Below are 22,004 nucleotides of genomic sequence, written 5' to 3'. Positions count from 1 at the left end.
CTTGCCATCAGAGGACCAGTGAAACAGCTGAGGTCTGACCGTGGAAGCAACTTCGTCGGTGCATGTAGAGAACTGAACATCGACACCAAACCTATCCAAGATTAGCTGGCAGAGAAAGGTTTCACCTGGATCTTCAATCCCCCTCACAGTTCTCACATGGGAGGCTCCTGGGAGAGGATGATCGGGATTTCACGCAACATCTTGAACTCCATGCTAATGGACGTCAATTCCTCAAGAATCACACATGAGACTCTAGTCACTCTTTTAGCTGAAGTCTCAGCCATTATCAATTCAAGACCCCTTGTGCCGGTGACCATGGATCCAGAAACACCAACCATATTGACTCCTACTATTCTTATTACCCAAAAAACTGACAACGCGGTAATGCCCAGCGGAGAGTTCACCCACGCGAACACTTATCAAAAACACTGGAAACGGGTTCAATACTTGGCTGACTACTTCTGGAACCGATGGAGGAAGGAATACCTCACCATTCTTCAAGGAAGAAAGAAGTGGCGACATCCCAAGCTGAACCTCAAAGAAGGAGACCTAGTCCTCATGAAAGATCAGACCACAGAAAGGACTGTCTGGCCTATGGGACTGATTACTAGGATACTGCCTAGCCAGGACGGCAATGTTCGGAAGGTGGAGCTAAAGGTCATCAGGAAAGGTGAGACGAAGACCTTTGCAAGGCCAATCCACGAACTTGTTCTGCTGTTGCCCATAGAGAGCGTCCCTACGGGATGAACGCTACCGGACCTGAACTTTGAGCCATCCTTCTTGTTTTGGACTCAATTGAGCTTGGTTTTTGCGTTTAACATGCATTTCCTTTCAGGTTGTATTATGGACTCAATAGTGAAATCCCCAAAGTGAATTTCAGACGGGGAGTGTGCTGTTTCTATTTGTCTTAGTTAAAACTGTTATTTAACGTTTTTCATGCTTGTCTTTGCTGCCATCTACTGGTCAGACCTTTCGGCTCCTCTGTTTCCTTTGTCCAGCCCATGGGAGTGTCTGATGACCCTCTTCCATCACATCCTGGTATGTGCATTCCAAACCAGAGTTTGTGAGAACAACATCCCTTATTGGAGCTACTAGGAGCAACGTCTTCTGACCACGTAGTAGCTTCAGAGGCAAGCATCACTGGAGAATTACAATGCCAGGTACTTGGATTACTGCACTCTGCATGTCCTAACCTTTGGAGAAAGTAAACCACCATTGTTGTCATCTCAGCATGTGCATGTTTCATTCTGGAGCGCTCTCGTCCTGTCTGCTTCACCTATAGGAAAAACGAAGGTAAGAGTCTCACAACCTCTCACAACTACGCGCCTTCAATCGCCTTTAAGTGGGGACAGAACAACGTGGTCGCTGGTGAGCTGTCAATGAGGCAGATCTCCACAGCAATCAGAGATCAGCGACCCGTGTAACGACGGCTCCCTGTTGGATACCGGAGGAATCTCCTGTAATGTCAGGTCTGGATTCAGTTACCTGCTTTGCACTCCAGAGCTCTCCTGCAGCCTGGTCGGATCTGAGAGTTTGCAGGACTGCACCGCGAGCGCCAAGTAATTGCTTCCCCGGCAATTGCAGTTCAGTTCATAACAGCTGAGGGACAGGCCGTGGTGCAATCCGGAGTTCAGGTGAGAGCACCGGAGATCAGCCCGGCATGTCTTCAGCTGTGATTAACTGAACCGCAATCGCCGGGGAATCAATTACTCAACGCTCGGGTGCAGTCTAGGCTGCACTCCGCAGCTCAGGTGAGAGCTTAAGAATGCAATGCAGGTAACTGAATCCAGGCCTGGCATTACTGCAGATTCCTCCAGTAGCCAGTCCAACGCTGGGCGCTCGTTGGTCTCCCGCCGTCAATCACGCCGCTGCGTGCTCTACAGCGGGAGACTAACGAGCAAAAAATGTTCCTGATAGTTTTGTCACGATCAGCGACCTCGCAGCAGGGGCCCGCTTGCTGCTGCTTTTCACACACAGCGATATCACTAGCGAGGTCGCTGATACGTCACAAAATCTGACGTGCTAGCGATCTCGCTGTGTTTGACGGGGTCTTTACCGAAAAACAAGTAATCAAAATTGCTGGATGAATCAATTTTAAATACACATGCAACACAAAACTGATAAGAACAAGTGTAAATACATTGATAAGAACAAGCGTAAAATGGAATGAAGGACTTATTGTGGAGTCACAAGATAAGCTCAAACATGGGACTCAATACAAGGAAGACAAAGATATTGACTACTGCCAAGTACGACCAGGACATATTTGAGATGGATGGCGACGAACTGTAAGTTGTTAAGGACTTCAACTTACTCAGATAAATAATCGCTAAGTTGCAGGGACGACACCGGAAGTCAATAGGAGAATAATTAATTATGGGCAAATCAACAATGAAGTCACTGGACAAAATCCTGAAATCAAGAAACATTTCACTGGTGAAGAAGACATGGCTCGTACATGGCGGTGAGTGGCACATCTGCTCTCCCTTGCACCGCCGCCAGGTGGTCACAGAAGAAAACACCCCACACAACACCATCCCACATCAGCTTCCATCTGCCACCCCCCTCAGGGTAAGAAGGACACACCAGTGGGTGGGACCAGGCAGATTGGGAGCGCCCACCTAGGGGTCTTGAGGATCCGGGGGAGGGAATGAGTCAGTTCAGTGAAGTTGGAGTTGAAGTTCAGTTCAAGTGGAAGTCGAAGTGGAGGTGCAAGTGAAGTGGAGTCAAGTTTGAGCCTAGTGAAGGGTAGCCAGGGTAGTGGCCCTGGTCTACTGGCTAGGTGGCAAGCAGTGGACCGTGTCCAAAGGCAACAGAAGTCTGGTCGCGGGAAATCCAAAGTGGATGGGGACAGGGTTGGAGCCCACCGGTACAGACAGCGGAAATCCGGTCCTGAAAACCGTGCACAGGCGGGGTACCTGGACCCTAGTTAGAAGATGGCTGCAAGCCCATTCTCTAATTAACCAGGCTGGGAGCAAGGTTCCAGACGTTGTTCCAGTGTGTTAGAGCGAAAAGGCAGCCCACCGCGGGGGATAGAGTATCCGCAACAACCCACTGAGATCCCAAGGGTCAGTTTTCGCAAGCACATCTCCCAACTAAAGCCAAACCGGGAGTGGACATCCCTGTTCCATACGAGGTCGTCCGAAACAAGAAGAAAATACAAAATACCGGAGGAAGGGACATTGGTACACCAGCCGGGTGTGGGAAACGTATACACCCTGAAGTGGCAGCCGGCCACTGACACCTTGGTTTACCAGCAGACTTGTCTGTATTCATTCAATCGAGAGTACACCAACAGCCCCCGGCCCCCCGGTTCGGCCCGGTGCAGCACCACCAACAGCCATCACTCCCGTGTTCAGGACACTGAACCCCGGGGCAATCATCCCTACCCACGGAGGAGTTAACATCCAGCTGCCACTCCAACGCCCCCGGGTGCTCCCCAACAGCGGTGGTACTCCACCTTACCACACACCGTGGGTGGCGTCACAAACTATCTACAACAATTCCCTGTACATAGTCCCTTTTTAATTGGAGTGTCCGCACGACCCCTGGGTCCGGAGACCAGCCGGGTGTGGGAAACGTATACACCCTGAAGTGGCAGCCGGCCACTGACACCTTGGTTTACCAGCAGACTTGTCTGTATTCATTCAATCGAGAGTACACCAACAGCCCCCGGCCCCCCGGTTCGGCCCGGTGCAGCACCACCAACAGCCATCACTCCCGTGTTCAGGACACTGAACCCCGGGGCAATCATCCCTACCCACGGAGGAGTTAACATCCAGCTGCCACTCCAACGCCCCCGGGTGCTCCCCAACAGCGGTGGTACTCCACCTTACCACACACCGTGGGTGGCGTCACAAACTATCTACAACAATTCCCTGTACATAGTCCCTTTTTAATTGGAGTGTCCGCACGACCCCTGGGTCCGGAGACCCCTCGAGCCACTACGGATACGAGCAGCCCGGCTGCTGACGTGGGGGCGGCACACTTGCATTCAGCACCAGGGACCCCATCCCTCCCACTGGCTGCTAGGAACGTGTATCTCCCTTCACAATGGGTAAGTAATATCTCTCAATACTTGACCTGATTCAATCATGGATGTATACTTGCTTTATATACCCATTTGTGTTATATCTTCTAGTGACCACTACACAAAGCATAATAGATAATTTGATCATTGACAGTACTTTCTGCAGATATCTTGTGAGGTGCATGATACCGGTCATACTGTGGGAGTGACTGGTTGAGCCCTCCTATACCCATGCCATTTTTGTATTACACATGTTTTGGACTTGTGTCCACTATTTAATAGTTAAGTAATTTTTAATAAAATGTATACGTGTTCATGAATTTAGTTATCAATACCATGGATGGCAGTAAGAAATAAATAAAGCCACATGTCATTCGAAGGAAGGATCACCAAGCTACGACTTGGCTACTGTGAACATCTCAAAGAGAATAATCAATGGAGAAAATATAATTGTTGGAATAATAGAGAAAACAAGGCAAACAGAAAGACCAGCAACCCGATGGCTTGATGCAATGAAGATAACGCCGGAGAAGACCCTGGTGGACCAGTCTAGGCTGCATAAGATCAATCTTCCTACGGCGAGTTCATCTATGAAGTTGACATGGCTCTAAATTGAGGAGAAAGCTATTAAATAATAATAATATATTATTATTATTATTATTATAAATAATAATTCAAGTCACGGTTATGATGAAAAAATGTAAGATATCTTTTAAGGAATCAACCAGTTGACCCCAAGACAGAGCAGATGGTCTTTATTTTTCTCTAAATTCAACTTTTCTATCACGTTCAGACTGGGGTCTACAAACGGGAGGGCTGATACTTTGTCATGCAGCCTTGATTCCGTTTCTCCTCCACTAGTTCCTTGCTTCCTCAGGATATTGTGATTTTTATAGTATCCTCGGAGATGGTAAGAGATCCATGAAGCCCAGTCTTTGGCTTCTTCTGTCAGGGTCAGAATGACGATGATGATGAGACTCAAAGGATCTCTCAAGATCCGGCTGCTGTTTCTAATTAAAATGTCATGAGTGCACTTAGAGATTAAATAACTAGACAGCAAGTCAGTTACATCTATCTCCATGACTGGCTCTTAACCAAGTGTACTTTTTATTGTTTGAAAGAAACTCTAGACCGAGCAGTAAAGGGGTGTAAACAAAAGTTTTAGTCCAATCAAGTATCGCAGGTCAGGGCTTCATGACTTAGAGAGATCTACACATCCTCCTTGGATTGGTCAGTCCAGACTCCAGGAATTTCCTTTGTCCATGTGTCTTGGGTGTAGAACAGGATATTTCCATATCTTTATCCATATCTTTATGCCATCTTTACAATTACATGTGCTGGTATATACTGTGTCTAAGGAAAATACACTGAATATGCAATATACATATATACATGTTAGTAAGAAACAAAAGCATTCACAAATGTGTGTTAGTTCACATCTACTGAACTATATAACTGAGTCTATGAAATGGCTGAATTAAGTATTTTTGGATACTCAATTCTTTATCCTCAACAGTCCCCCCTAAAGACTTACTTCTGCCATTTCTAAATTCTAAGGGTACTGTGTTCCCTTAGGAAGAGAGGTAGAAAGATCTGTTGAAAAACCTGCCTAACTGAACGTTGAAACATGGGCGGAAAGGGGAAAGGGGTTTTCTTCACCGGTTTGAGACCAAGGACTCCTAGGCGAGTCCTCACCCTTTGTAGTTGGACTTTCCCATGTCTCAAGGTTCTCCAAGTCCTCTCTTCTAACTGTTCTGGCAATGCTGGTCGAAGACTATACAGGGTTTTCCGAAAAGGATAAGTATGAGCAGAACGCTCAGTGCAGCTCTGGTTGATTAACCCTTCTACAATGCGAGGTGTGGATCCATAGATGTTTCTGTGGTTGGATCAGCTCCTCTAGTGTTGACTCATGGCTCTTTCTCGCTTGTCCTTTAGGATCAATCAGTCTCCTGACTGGAGACCATATGCTAATAGCTCTGATTTAAGATCTGGAATTTGAGAATACACCTGTTTATCACACTATTCAGTCAATTATATAAAAATATACATGTCTATGCTAAACCAAAAACATCTTACATAAAAACCTGTTTATTACGAAAAGTAAACAAAACATATACATTTTGTACACGATTTGCAGGTTTCCACTTTTCTATAAAATATACACTTTTTGTAAACACATTTTTCTTTACATACCACCTTCATGTGCTTCTCAACAATAATGTCGTTTTCTGCACTGGAATGCCTCTGACCAAACCTGGAGAGAAATCTACACAACACGCTCAGACTTGCATACAACATGCTCATGATATACATCTATAATCAGTTTGCAGTCTCTAAGAATGGGTAGAGTAGGTGCAGGGTGTTTCTACGGACTCTTTACAGTTTTTTCTCACTTTGTTCTAGGCACTTGTCTCACGAGACTGGGTGAATCTGCCCACCTGGGTACTGAACCCTGGTGTCACCAAAGCACACACTGACAATTGTCTTTCACAGATGTTACCTGGGCCATCATTAAGAAGAGCTCTCATGGCAGAGAAAGCTTACCACCCTTTGTCCACAGACCTTCCTCAGTCAGCTGGCTCCCTTCATGTCACACTCCATTCCTTGTTGTTTTGCTTGTTCCTGTAGGGATTTAAGAACACAAGGAGTGACAGAAGTCACTGACGTGACCGGTGTCACCAAGGCATGGTCGGTATTGGTGAAAGACAACTCTAGGCCCGTTCACTGCTTCTTGGTCAGCTGCACCTGTGCAAGGATCTCCATCCGAATCCATCAGCTCAGATCTAGACTTTCTTTTCGGCATACCCAATTCATTTGACAACAGGAAAAAATCTACAACCTACATACACCTCTAAAGACTCTTACCCACTCCTGTTCTACACATCAAGAGAGGCATTAATGCATCACTGTCTCCTGTATCAATAGGATTGGAGGGAGTGGTCGAATTTAGACTACCTCATGTGGTGTAAACAGCAGCATATCCAGTGCAGAATCGACCACCATCTGGTTTCATCTATAAAAACAAAAACTAAAAAATATACATTAGATCATTCTTATAACTTTATCTCTGATCATAATACAGTTAGTGGTCATCTATACTTCACATGACTGAGAATACTAAATAAATAAACAAACAAACAAACATATAGGACAAGATTTTTCCCATTTCAGTTAACAGATATACCTCATAGTAATCTAATAAACATAGCCTGTGGGAAAAAGGTCAGCTTCAAAACCTATCTAATATGCCTACTGCACCCTCGAAAAAACTGGAGAATATAATTAATACCTTATTCCCCCCTTGTTTAATTGTTTATTTACCAATATGGCAAAATTCAGCGTTTTTATACTGGTATTCCCTAAAAGAAAAAAAATAAAACAGCAGGTAATAAATTAACTACATACTAAAACTTAAAAAGAACAAACACTGAAAATAACGTATATCTCACAACAATATACATTACTGGGAAATTTTAAAACCTTACAATAAACACTGTATCCATAAAGAAAAGAAAAACCTTTCATAGTAGAAACAACTGAGACATGATTAAATGACAGCTGTGACTGGGCGACTAACCTGCAAAAATATATGAATTGTTTAGAAATCATAAAAACAGAAAAGGTGATAGAGTCAAAAAAATATAAATATATTGTTCAAATAAATCGCCATTAAAAACAAAAAACAACACAGAAATTAAATCGCACATCCCATGAAATGTAATATTCCCTATTCAGGTATAAGCAGTAAACTAAAAATGGGAAATCCTGAACTCCAAGGGTTAAACCAAACTTACGTCACTATTGGGGAAAGACACATTCCATTCTTATCTCTGACTATTCATCAATTCAGTAAAAATTTCACTTACTTATCTTTGACTTGCATGTATGGGATAGCTGAGTAAACAAATATACAATTTATACTTATTCAAATGTGTTAGTCATTTATACCAGAGAACACCTCCCACCGGGGATGGGTGGAGAGCTTTGAACAAAGAGCCATTGCGAGGGGTGTGGCTTATGAGGTGTACTGCCATCAGTGGGTGTAGCAAGACGGCTGCCACAGGAAGTTCCAGGCACCTGACTTCCGGGTGTAGCATCCATGTTGTGACTCCCTGGGTGTACTGGGAGTGGCTGAAATTACGTAGTAAACCAGGGATACTTTTTAGTGCCTGTAAATTTGCATTTCAGCATACAAAGGAGAGATTTGATTAGCACCAGATATAATGACTTCTAGAGAAGAACAATGAGGCACAGCTAGAGAAAAACATTTAGTGATTCTACAAACAGCAACACACAGTGAATAGGGTCTTTGTCCTCCAGTATACTCTCACTGGAGAATAATCTGAACTTCAATACATGGGTTGCAGCCTGCCATCTAGTGGTAGTCCAACGATTTTACACAACTTATTGCAATCTTTTATATTTTTTTCCGTTTTTTTTGTAACTAGGGCGACAGCGTTCTCAGCTCCTACTAAAAACAACATATTTATCTTTTGAACAGAATGTATACAAAGTGCTCTAATTGGACCGGCCGGCTCCAACCGGAATTCTTTCCCGCCTCGTTATGAAGACCTACCCCCTCATAACAGTGGCTCACGTTTAATACGCAGGGGAATACGCTAATTCCGACACTTTTACCTTAACTAAAGTGAAATCCTTTCCCGTCTCGTCTGCTACGCAAACAGTGACTTGCGCCTGAACCGCAGGGGAATACGCTAATTCCACTTTAAGTTAACAGAACCCTTCCCGCCTCGTTTATTATCTATCCAATATTAAATATTTAATATCTAATAAACAGTGGCTGTGTCATCAGCAACACAGGGGAATCGCTAGTTCTCATACTTCTGTTCAAAAACAAACAATTTAAAAAGACTGAAAAACGCATGAACCCGTTAATTTCTCTCTAATCCAAACCAAAATAACACTTGTCTTTCTTTCAAATCATTACAACTCCTCTGTTTGCTTTACTATACAAAGGCTGCAGCCATCTCCTGTATGTTAGCCCACTGACCCCTCCTTTCTCCTCACTCCAAAGAGCTGCGCTGTTTTGACCCCCGGTGTCTGCCTCTTCACTCCTTCACCCCCCCTTGCTTCCTGCTCTCTTCTGTTCTCAGCTAAAAAATGCAAGCTGCGTAATTCGATCTCCACTCTGTCTCAAGCAGCCGGTGGGCAATGGCCAACACACACTGACCCCCCTTCTCCTCCACAGAACAAAGACAGCAGCTGCGTCCGTGTGGGCTCTATCAACCCCCCTTCTTTCTAACACACACAAACTTTCCTTTTAGTGGAGAAATGCAGGGACGTAGAGTTGCAGTCTGTCCCTGCCCAAGTAGCCAGTGGGGGACTGACCCCCCTCCTTTTTGTGTAAGAGACTGCAGGCACGCTGGGCTTCTCTCCACCATTTCTATAGCTGTCTGCTCAGACAATTAACTCTCCGAGAACCAAACAGAGTAATCACAAGCCTGATTAACCATACACCTATATACAAATCAACAGCTACTCAAAAAGCCCCCCATTTCTACCTTACTTACAGCCAGAAATACAGACAGCCGGATCCTATACAAAAGACCTAAAAGCCAGCACCTATAGGGTCTGGGTTTTTCTCTAGGTCACCGGCGAGCGACAGTCACACCGTTAGGTCTCCGGTGCACTACCATTCTCCGGACTAGTGACCACCCCCTTTCGCCAGGTGTCTCTCGATCCACAGGTAAAACAGCACACACAATGTATATGATGCTTACCGTGAAACGGAGGGCGATCAAATCCTCGATATCGAGCAACACCTGGATACTTGTGGAGTAGCCCCAGACGTCCGGAAAGTGGAAGCTCTGACTCACTCTTCTCGGTGGCCCCACACTTGGCGTGCCAACTGTCAGGGTCAGAATGACGATGATGATTAGACTCAAAGGATCTCTCAAGATCCGGCTGCTGTTTCTAATTAAAATGTCATGAGTGCACTTAGAGATTAAATAACTAGACAGCAAGTCAGTTACATCTATCTCCATGACTGGCTCTTAACCAAAGTGTACTTTTTATTGTTTGAAAGAAACTCTAGACCGAGCAGTAAAGGGGTGTAAACAAAAGTTTTAGTCCAATCAAGTATCGCAGGTCAGGGCTTCATGACGTAGAGAGATCTACACATCCTCCTTGGATTGGTCAGTACAGACTCCAGGAATTTCCTTTGTCCATCTGTCTTGGGTGTAGAACAGGAAATAGCAGCCATCTTTACAATTACATGTGCTGGTATATACTGTGTCTAAGGAAAATACACTGAATATGCAATATACATATATACATGTTAGTAAGAAACAAAAGCATTCACAAATATGTGTGTTAGTTCACATCTACTGAACTATATAACCGAGTCTATGAAATGGCTGAATTAAGTATTTTTGGATACTCAATTCTTTATCCTCAACACTTCCACTACTTCTAGGTTTAAATTTTTCGTTTCTGTGTACCTGAGATAACGCATGTTGCAGGAATTTCATGATTCTATGTTGCATGGTCACCCTGGACTCACTTCTACCAAGAAAGCCATTGCTATACTCATATGGACATCCAAGATTTTGTATCCGCTTCTGAAACTTGCACACGTGCTTAATAGAGTTGAGCGCGGTTCGAGGTTCTCCAGTTCTAGGCTCGAGTGATTTTGGGGCCTGTTCTAGATCGAACTAGAACTCGAGCTTTTTGCAAAAGCTCGATAGTTCTAGAAACGTTCGAGAACGGTTCTAGCAGCAAAAAAACAGCTAATTCCTAGCTGGCTTTCCGCTGTAATAGTGTAAGTCACTCTGTGAATCACACTATTATGACATTTCAGTGTATAGTGTGTGGGAACAGCGCCTTCAGATCACTGCTGTTTCTATAATGGCGGTCGCCATTTTTTTTTTCCCTTGTCTTCCTTCCCTAAGCGCGCGCGTCTTGTGGGGCGGGCCAGCATGTCAGCCAATCCCAGACACACACACAGCTAAGTGGACTTTTAGCCAGAGAAGCAACGGCATGTGTGATAGGATGTCCATGTCACATGTCCCTGCATTATAAAACCGGACATTTTCCTCCAGGACGCCATTATCTCTTCTGCGTCTTTGGTGTCAGACATCACTGTCGCAGCTCCGTCCTTTGTCCTATCGCTGATACAGCTGTATGCGCTCCATACACAGCACTGGACAGCTTAGGGAGAGCACTTTCTATCAGTCCTTTTAAGGGCTCAAACCGGCAGGGTCAGAGCCATAGGTGACAGGTCCTGAAAACAGCGACAGCGTCTGTGTAGCCAAGGTCAGGGATTTCGTCGCTGCATTTCACCATTAGGAGGGAATAGAAAGGCAGGCTTCCATTCCTCTACCCAGAGCCCCACAATCCTGGCACTGTACCCTCCTGTCCTCTGCACACTCCAACTCTTTTTAACTAAGCCATTATGCTAGCAAACAGTCAGTGTACCTAGTGGCATCCTAAACGTGGCTATTGGACTTTTGTGTAGTCACAGTAGTGCAAAGATATTTGCAGCACGTCTGCCTGCATTGCACACTCCAACTCTTTTTAACTAAGCCATTATACTAGCAAACACTCAGTGTACCTAGTGGCATACAAGAAGTGGCTGTTGTACTTTTGTGTAGTCAAACTAGTGCAAAGATATTTGCAGCACGTCTGCCTGCATTGCACACTCAAACTCATTGTTACTAAGCCATTATACTAGCAAACACTCAGTGTACCTAGTGGCATACAAGAAGTGGCTGTTGTACTCCATTAGTGCCCCACTGGTGCAAATCTATGTGCAGCACCTCTGCATGACACCCTCCTGCTCTGTTTTTAATGAGCTATAATGATAGCAAAAAATACTGCCATTTAGTGGCATCATAGAACTGGCTGTTGTATTCCATTAGTGCCCCACTGGTGCCAAGCTATTTATAGCACCTCTACATGACACCCTCATGCACATTTTGCTACGCTAATGTTATAGCAAACTCAGGGAATTCATTGCTGCATTTGATAATTCGGAGGGATAGAAAGTCAGGCTTCCTTTAGCTTTTCCTTCTGTTCATAGACAGCATCTCCAAGAGCAATTTCTCCTCCACGTCTAAGTGTTGAGAGGCAGCTAGTGCGCATGCGTGTGCCGATTTACCCCAGCTGCAGCCTAATTACAGTGTTTCGCCTAGTGAGTATGCTCAGCCTGACTGTGCCATTCCTGACGCTAAGTCTTCATTTCGGGATACAGCGCATGCTCCCACACTAAGTGTGAAAAGCCTCTTTGCACAGGTACTTGCATTCCGTGCCGGGTCTAAGTCCTGTTTTGTGCCTAGACACCATGCTAAAAAAGCCCTCATGAATTGTGCCTTTACCACACAAACTATTTTTCGGTCTTCACTATGTTTTTAAAGATATACAAATAAAGGCTCGAATGTTTTAAACCAAGGAGGACTCGTGCTGGATCACTCCCTCTCTTTCTTCCTTCCACATTTCATGCTACTGAGCATGCTCAGGCACTTACTGCATCAGAGACTAGGTCCGGTAATGAACTCTTTGGCCCTGCCCCTGATGTGGGGGTCCCATATAGACCACAGGGCATCAGGTGTCCTCCCAAATGGCTTGCAGAGGCCCACCCCTATGACTTGTCACCGCATTATTGATGGTCAGACGATGACTGGTGAGGTGTTTGGGTCATGGCAGCCATGAGGTCATCATTGAAGTTGCGGTTCCAAATAGGACGCTAGTTATGCCACTCATGATGTGTCACTCTACCTTTGTCTCCAGGAGGTGCATTGTGGTTCACCCTGGTTTGGGGCGGACCCAGGTTATAAAAGGGGCTGGAGCCAACAAGGAGGTGCGCAGTCTTCTATTATGCTCCGACAGAGCACACCTCCATGTGTTGAACCCATTGCGGCTTTAGGCCAGAGGTAGGCAGGGATAGGGTGTCGATGCAGGCCACCACCACAGTTGGTAACGCAGAACGGTTAAGACCAGCTCCTGTCCTACCAGTCCTGCTTGTGCAGCCCAGTGGCATTAACAGGCCTGCTGCTGCTGATGCGCCTGCTGTCCACAGGTGTGCCCCTACGCACACGGTCAGCGTACTCAATGGCCCCTGTGTTGTTAACAGGGAATTCCTGGGCTGGGTGGGCATGTGGACCCTGTGACGCTAACAGGGCTCCCAGTCTCCAGATCCGAATGGCGTCTAACTCGGTTCAGGCTACTATTAGTTTCATAGCCACACAGCTCTGTATCCTCCACCTAACCTTCCAGTTGCCAACCTCTCCTTTTCCATCTGGGAGCACGGTGGACACTGACTGCAGATGGGGATATATACCTTTCTCTTTCTTTTCTTATTAATTTTCATTATATAGCGGTAACATAGTATATACCACTTTATCCAAATCTGCCAGCTTATTGGGCCCTCCAGCCTAAAAATAGCAGCCTGCAGCTGTCCGATAGATGTGACAACCCCGGAACTTTATATGGCTCTTCCCGATTGCCCTAGTATGGTGGCAGTCGGGGTAATAAGGGGTTAATGACAGCTCATAGCAGCCACTAAGCCCGAGATTAGTAATCGGAGGTGTGGCCCCCCTGACCTGGTCAGGCACCACTGAGTACTGCACTCAGGCTGAGTGAGTACAAAACAGGTAATCCCAAAGGCTGAGTAGGGTGTGGACTCACAGACACGAAGTAACCAGGACACACACACAGCTCAGAGGGGACCCCTGGGCAGTCCCAGGGAGTGGGCGTGGCCCTCGCATCCCAGCTAGTGGTGGGTGGTGGACTGGAGACGGAGAGTTGTGCAGTGGCAGCCAAAGGAGTAGGAGTGGAGGAGCCGCGTCTGAGGTGTGGAGTAGAAGATCAGGACACGCTCAGACCCTGCACCTGTAGTGGCTGCTGGCGGGGGAGAGCGGCTACCCAGTGGTGCTGCCTGAAATCCACCTAGTGTAGAGGTGGCCGAGTAAGGAGACTACCGGTAGACCAAACCCGCACGGGGAAACAGGTCCCCAGAGCAGAAACCCATTTACTTGGCCTGCCAAACCTGCTGGTGAGGGCGCTGTATGTACCTCACCAACCTACACAGAGTCCGCAGCATCGAGGGGGCCCATAAGGAGGATCGAGCCTGGAGCCATCTTTACCTTGGTCCACGCTGCCAGCAAACGGGCCAGAAAAGGGGAGAACGGCAGTTGCGACTTCCCTGGGTGATCCACGCAATACTACAAGTAAGGAGTCACCCCAAACAAGAAGGGCTAGGAAGGCGAGTCAGCAGTCACCCCTACATCAGCCGGAGGGATACCTGGTTCCACCTGGTTCATCATAGCATCACCCGGGTTGACTCACAGCTACCATCTGAAAGTGAGTAAAACCCTGAAAGACATTGCTGCCTGTGTGTGAGTTCTTCTGCGACCTGTGCTACTACACACTTACACCGAGCCCCTGGGGCCAGCCTCACTCTCGGGAGGCCACTACAACATCTGACGACATTTACCATCAGCCCCAGGCGTTCCCTAAATTGCAGTGGCGGTCACCCCCTGACCGCAATTACCGAGAGTGGCGTCACGATTCCCATTGAAGTTAACCTGACCTACCTGTGGCCAGAAGATCCCCAGCACGTGGAATCCCAGGAGACCCCGAGGCGACCTGAAGGTAATGTGGGGCTCCACGGTCTAGGAGACCCCCCCCCCCCATTACTAATCTGTAAGTGAAAAGTAATAAAAACAAACACCCAAAAAATCCTTTACTTCAAATAAAATACAAAAAAACTCCATCTTTCACGTCTTTATTAGCTCCCAAAATGCCCAGGTCCGATGTAATCCACATGAGGTCCCACGACAATTCTAGCACTTCTACATCTGAAGTAACAGCAAGTGCCATAGAACATGACCGCCCGCTGTGAGCTTCTGGCAGAGAATGAATGATTTGCAGCTATGAGCGATGACGTTACTCAGGTTAGTTGCAGTCACAGCAACTGCAGGTAACCTGACCTCAGGTGACTGAGTTCACAGACCTGCATCTCCTGCCAGAAAACCGATGTTTTTTTTTCTTCAATAGTTGCAAATCTGGTGATGAAATTTTTACATCATAGTATCATAGTATCATAGTTTTTAAGGTTGAAGGGAGACTCTAAGTCCATCTAGTTCAACCCGTAGCCTAACATGTTGATCCAGAGGAAGGCAAAAAAACCCCAATGTGTCAAATAAGCTCCAATGGGGAAACAATTTCCTTCCTGACTCCACATCCGGCAATCAGACTAGTTCCCTGGATCAATACCCTGTCATAAAATCTAATATACATAACTGGTAATATTAAATTTTTCAAGAAAGGCATCCAGGCTCTGCTTAAATGTTAGTAGTGAATCACTCATTACAACATCATGCGGCAGAGAGTTCCATAGTCTCACTGCTCGTACAGTAAAGAATCCTCGTCTGTGATTTTGATTAAACCTTCTTTCCTCAAGACGTAGCGGAAACCACGTCACAACCGTTTTGTTTTTTGGGTTTTTTTTTGCATTTTTGAGCCAAGAGATGCAAATTCGGTGATGAAATTTTTACACCATATTCATATATGTAATCTATGCCACCTGTCAAAAAACACATCCCTACCACATCATACCACATAGGGTAGTGTTGTGTTTTTTTGCCAGGAGGTGTAGATTGGGTGCTGCGGTCACAGGTGGAGGGCCGTGGGAACCTTTGACCGCAAATCACCTGAGTGACATCACCACTAATCACTGAGGTTCAGTCTCTGCCTGAAGTCCACAGCGGACAGTCATTGTTCCATGATCATGCTCTCTGACTTCAGATGACGCAGAGCTGGAATTGTTGTGGGACCTCAGGTGGATTGCATCGGACATGCAGGGTTTTTTGGGGGGTTAATAAAGTGGTGAAAGAGGGTGGGTTTTCTTTTTGTATTTTATTACAGTCTAGGGCTTAGTGGCAGCTGTGAGTTGCGATTAACCTCTTATTACCAGGGCAATCGGGAAGAGTCTGGTAAATTGCTGGGGTTGCCGCGTCTAATGGACGTGACGGGCGGCTGCAGGCTGCCATTTTTAGGCTTGAGGGGCCCTGTAAGCATGGGTCTACTCAGCCTGAGAATACCAAGCCCCAGCTGTCAGGCTTTATTATGGCTGAGTATCAAAATTCGGGAAGACCGCACTCCAGTTTTAAAATGATTTATTTTAATTAAAAATAAAAAAGAAGCCGCATGTGGTTCCTCCTATTTTGTTACACAGCCAAGATAAGCGCACGGCTGGGGGTTGCAGCCTGTAGCCGTGGCTTTATCTGTGCTGGGTATCATAATATGGGGGGACCCTAGGCCAATTTGTTTGGAAAATATATATTTATTTTTACACCATGCTATAGACCCGCAGACAGAGTCTGTGATTGGAAGCGTCACTCAGCAAGGGGGTGTGTCTGACTGCAACCAATCAGACGCCGATGGGCGGGGAAAGCAGTGCATATGCATGAACCTAATGCGTGGCCCCGAAAGTGAATGGGCAACTGCGGGAGCAGTTAGGCTATGTGCCCACGGTGTGGAAAATGCGCGGAATTTGCAGCGGATTTTTCGTGGAAATTCCACGGACTTTTCAAAAATCTGCAGCACAGCTACTCCCCAGCCATTTCTATGGCATTTGGGAACTGCTGTGCCCATGCTGCGGATTTTTCTGCAGCGGAAATAATGCGGATTTCCCTGTGGAAAAATCATCAGCATGTCAATTATTCCTGCGGATTTCTCCGCAGGGTGCCATATACTTACCTGCCTCACCGGAGTCACTTTCTCCATCCGGTGTACAGCAGCGCGGTGAATCCAGGTATAGGAAGGAAGAGGTGGGCGGGGCCTGCACAAGCTCCGGTCATGTGACAGCTGGAGCTAGTTCAGGCCCGCCCACCTTCTCCTGCAGACGCTTACAGAGTGACCCGGCCGCCGGAAAGCGATGTGCTGCGTGATGGAGGTGAGTATGAACTCCCCCGATCACTGCAGCACTTGTTCTGCATTGAGGATGCAGTGCCGAAGCCATGGTACTGTATACTCAATGCAGAATGACCGCACCATATCCGCAGGACATTCCGCAGCATGGAAACAGACAAAAGTTGTGCTGCGGTTTCCTGGGCGCTCCTGCGGATATGTCCGTAGGACACTGTCCCCGTGGGCACATAGCCTTAGGCCCAGTGGCCACGCTGTGTAGTTTTGACACGTATTTTCAGAAATCTGCAGCAAAATCTGCATGTCCATTGTGAAGCCAGCAAAGTCTATGAGAATTCAGAAGTGCTGTGCCCACATTGCTTATTTTTCCCTTGCGTATTTGGTGCAGATTTGGTGCAGAAAAAAAGAAATCTGCACCAAATACGCAAGGGAAAAATACTCAACGTGGGCACAGAACTTCTGAATTCTCATAGACTTTGCAGGCTTCACAATGGAAATGCAGATTTTGAAAATCTGCGTCAAAATATGCAGCGTGGGCACAGGGCCTTACAGCTGCGCCGAAGGCTCGGTAAGCAGAAAGCGCTTTGTTTATTATTTTTCTCTATCTTTTCTTTATATTTTTGTATTACCAAGAGTGCCGGACCCGGATCATTTATCAGAATTCCCTGAGAAGTCCGGGACACTGATATTTTTGAAACCGCGCGGATCCGGACTTTTACAATCCGTGTCCGCCCATTACTACTGAGGATATGTAACGGATATATCCTACATTTATCTACCATGGCCACAAATACGAGCTACAGAGCAGAGAGGGCTTATATTCGGGTCACGGGTTGGGGTCCCCCTGTGTCACTTATTTTGTCACTGCTTCTATCATATTGTTTATATATTTGTCCATCCGTCTATGTGTGGAGTAGATATCATTTTGAGAACGGAGGACAGGGCCATAGAGGCAGGTCTCGCTCCTCCATGCCGCACGGATATGAATCAGTCTATATCACCACCAGGGGCTGAAGCGCAGTAATCTTCAGGTTCTGAGATTGATGACCCCCAGCCAGCAGCCTTTGTAAGACATTTATTGTATAGATATAGCAGAGCTGAGTTGGTCATTTGTGGATTTCACAGTCTGGGTTTAGAATACACAAACAATACAAGGTGGACATGACAAACTCAGCTCTGCTATGTTGGATTTATAAAAGCCAGACCTGAGGATGAATAATGAGATGCAGGAGGGGACAGTCGGGGCATTGTCTGTGTGTAAGTATATCTGGGCAGAGCTGGATATCTGGGCTGTTGAGCCTGGGAACCTGTCATCCGCGGCTTCACACGGCGCTACAGACATGGAGGTAAGCCCCTGCTTGTCACAAAGGCTCGCAATCATTTTCCACTTGTTCTCTTTTGACCTTTCTTCTGGTCTCCTATGACTTCTTATAAAATAGCGCCACTCCTGACCCGACGACGTATCTGGTATTGCAGCTCAACCCTATTCTAGTGAACGGGGCTGCAATATTTCAGCACAAAGCCGAATTGCCGCTCGTTTCCTTAGGTATTATTGGTCGCTTTTGATATGTAGCAGAGTTGAACTTGTCATTGACTGGTGTCTAATGTTATGACTCGGTCCTAAGGAAAGTTACACATGCAAACGTCACACTTTGCAGAATGATAAAGCTGCCGCTGTGCACCGAACAAACCCAGCTCTGCTACATCTGTACACAGGTTTAATAGATGCATCCTCTGCATAGATCCAGCTTTAGTGACTGGTGCCGAGCAGCTGGCATTAAAAGCCCCGACACCGTCTGAGCCGGTGATAAACTTCTCTGCTCACAGATGGGTCTGATGGATTCTGCCTCATTGTTACTAAAGCTCCAGAAGAACGGAAATATCCAACAATGTCAGAAACCGAAGCAGATGTGTTATTTCACAGATAGATAGTTATCTAGTATCACTGTTAGCAAAGATGTTATAACTGTGTATGCTGGGGAGGGAGTGATGTACATAGGAGCAGTATTATAGTAGTTATATTCTTGTACATAGGGGGCAGTATTATAGTAGTTATATTCCTGTACATAGGGGCAGTATTATAGTAGTTATATTCTTGTATATAGGAGCAGTATTATAGTAGTTATATTCTTGTACATAGGAGCAGTATTATAGTAGTTATATTCTTGTACATAGGGGGCAGTATTATAGTAGTTATATTCCTGTACATAGGGGCAGTATTATAGTAGTTATATTCTTGTATATAGGAGCAGTATTATAGTAGTTATATTCTTGTACATAGGAGCAGTATTATAGTAGTTATATTCTTGTACATAGGGGGCAGTATTATAGTAGTTATATTCTTGTACATAGGGGGCAGTATTATAGTAGTTATATTCTTGTACATAGGGGGCAGTATTATAGTAGTTATATTCTTGTACATAGGGGCAGTATTATAGTAGTTATATTCTTGTACATAGGAGCAGTATTATAGTAGTTATATTCTTGTACATAGGGGGCAGTATTATAGTAGTTATATTCTTGTACATAGGAGCAGTATTATAGTAGCTATATTCTTGTACATAGGGGGCAGTATTATAGTAGTTATATTCTTGTACATAGGAGCAGTATTATAGTAGCTATATTCTGGTACATAGTAGCAGTATTGTAGTAGTTATATTCTTGTACATAAGAGCAGTATTATAGTAGTTATATTCTTGTACATAGGAGCAGTATTATAGTAGCTATATTCTTGTACATAGGAGGCAGTATTATAGTAGTTATATTCTTGTACATAGGAGGCAGTATTATAGTAGTTATATTCTTGTACATAGGGGGCAGTATTATAGTAGTTATATTCTTGTACATAGGGGCAGTATTATAGTAGTTATATTCTTGTACATAGGGGCAGTATTATAGTAGTTATATTCTTGTACATAGGAGGCAGTATTATAGTAGTTATATACTTGTACATAGGGGCAGTATTATAGTAGTTATATTCTTGTACATAGGGGCAGTATTATAGTAGTTATATTCTTGTACATAGGAGGCAGTATTATAGTAGTTATATTCTTGTACATAGGAGCAGTATTATAGTAGTTATATTCTTGTACATAGGGGGCAGTATTACAGTAGTTATATTCTTGTACATAGGGAGCAGTATTATAGTAGTTATATTCTTGTACATAGGGGCAGTATTATAGTAGTTATATTCTTGTACATAGGAGCAGTATTATAGTAGTTATATTCTTGTACATAGGGGCAGTATTATAGTAGTTATATTCTTGTACATAAGGGCAGTATTATAGTAGTTATATTCTTGTACATAGCAGCAGTATTATAGTAGTTATATTCTTGTACATAAGGGCAGTATTATAGTAGTTATATTCTTGTACACAGGGGCAGTATTATAGCAGTTATAGCTGTGGTTTTTTTTTTCCTCACGATTGGTGCGGGTCTCAGAAGTGAGAGCATCACTGATTACATAGGGTGTATACTCTTGATATAGAGTGCTTCTGTATTGTGGCTACTTCAGGTGTAGAAAATGTATCTTATTTAATCTTCATTTTGTATTCCGTGATTTGTTAAACTTAATTTTCTTTTTAACCTTCTTACATTTATAATTGGGGTCTCCGTCCCCTTCGTGCCGTTCTGCCATTATTCCCAATTACAATATGCTGCTTTAGTACATAATACATGGGCAGGTGATTGACAGCCGGCGCTGAGGCGTTTGCTTTGATTCCATTGCACAAATTATGTAAAACAATAATTAATTTGCTTTGTAGAAAATCAATGTTTTCCTTTTCTCGCCAAACATGACGCTGATTTAATGTGTGTAATAACTGACATCTGCGTTGAGTGACTGGCAGATACATGATTGGCACAAAGTGCAGAAAGCTTTGCTTGTTCTTTATGTATCCATCATTCATTGTTTTACAGCTTCGATCCAAAAAGAGTCGTGCAGCAACTGAGAGCATGTGGTGTCCTGGAGACCATCAGAATCAGCGCCGCCGGGTACCCCTCCAGGTATGTGACCACCTCCGTCCATCTCCTATCTTGAGGGGCCATCATTTCATCTCCTGTTGGTCAGTAGAGTTCGGTAGTGCTTGGTAGCCAATATGTGCTCCACTTATTTTCATCCACCAAAAATGGTTTTATTCATTAGTCATCCTATGAATCTGTAGACCCCTTTCTCCTTTGTCTGAGGAGAACCAAGCTGAGCCATATAGAAACAGAGTGCTTCCGCTTTTGTGATCAGTTGGGGTCTACCTGTCCAGTATGTGACCTGTCTATCCGTCTCTTTTCTTGAGGGCCATCATTTCATCCTGTTGGTTAGCACACTTCGGCAGTGCTTGGTAGCCAATATGTGCTCCACTTTTTTTGATCCATCAGAATTGTTTTTTCTCATGAGTTATCCTAGATATCTATAGACGCCTTTCTCCTCTGTCCAAGGAGAACCAAGCTTAGCTACTTAGAACCAATGAGTGCTTCTGCACCTTTGTGATCAGTCGGGGTCAACCCATCCTGGTATGTGGAGCTTGGTAGCCAATATGTGCTCCACTTTTTTTGATCCATCAAAATTGGTTTTACTCATGAGTCATCCTATGAATCTGTAGACTGTCCGAGGAGAACCAAGTTGAGCCACTTAGAAACAGAGTGCTTCCACTTTTGTGATCAGTCGGGGTCTACCTGTTCAGCTATGTGACCTGTTCGTCCGTCTTTGTTCTTGAGGGGCCATCATTTCATCCTGTTCGTTAGTACACTTCAGTAGTGCTTGGTAGCCAATATATGCTGCACTTTTTTTGATCCATCAGAATTGGTTTTTCTCATGAGTTATCCTACGAATCTGTAGACGCCTTGCTCCTCTGTCCAAGGAGAAACAAGCTGAGACACTTAGAAACAAAGAGTGCTTCTGCGCCCTTGTAATCAGACGGGGTCTACCCATCCAGGTATGTGGCCCGGCCATCCGTCTGCTCTCTTAAGGGGCCATCATTTCATCCTGTTGGTCAGTACAGTTCTATGGAACTTGGTAGCCAATATGTGCTCCACTTTTTTTTTTGATCCATCAAAATTGTTTTTTACTCATGAGTCATCCTACGAATCTGTA

At 45.0% G+C, this 22,004-nt stretch overlaps 1 pseudogene; it reads left to right on the top strand.

The window, feature by feature from the left end:
• The first annotated feature begins 2,205 nt into the window (after positions 1-2,205).
• The window catches only part of LOC142297155 (unconventional myosin-Vb-like), a 65,903-nt pseudogene continuing 46,104 nt past the window's right edge, over positions 2,206-22,004 (top strand).

This window comes from Anomaloglossus baeobatrachus, chromosome 3, assembly GCF_048569485.1.
Source record: "Anomaloglossus baeobatrachus isolate aAnoBae1 chromosome 3, aAnoBae1.hap1, whole genome shotgun sequence".
Lineage (NCBI taxonomy): Eukaryota > Metazoa > Chordata > Amphibia > Anura > Aromobatidae > Anomaloglossus > Anomaloglossus baeobatrachus.
The sequence above is the reverse complement of the archived record's forward strand: the minus strand, read 5'-3'. Positions and strand labels throughout refer to the sequence as shown.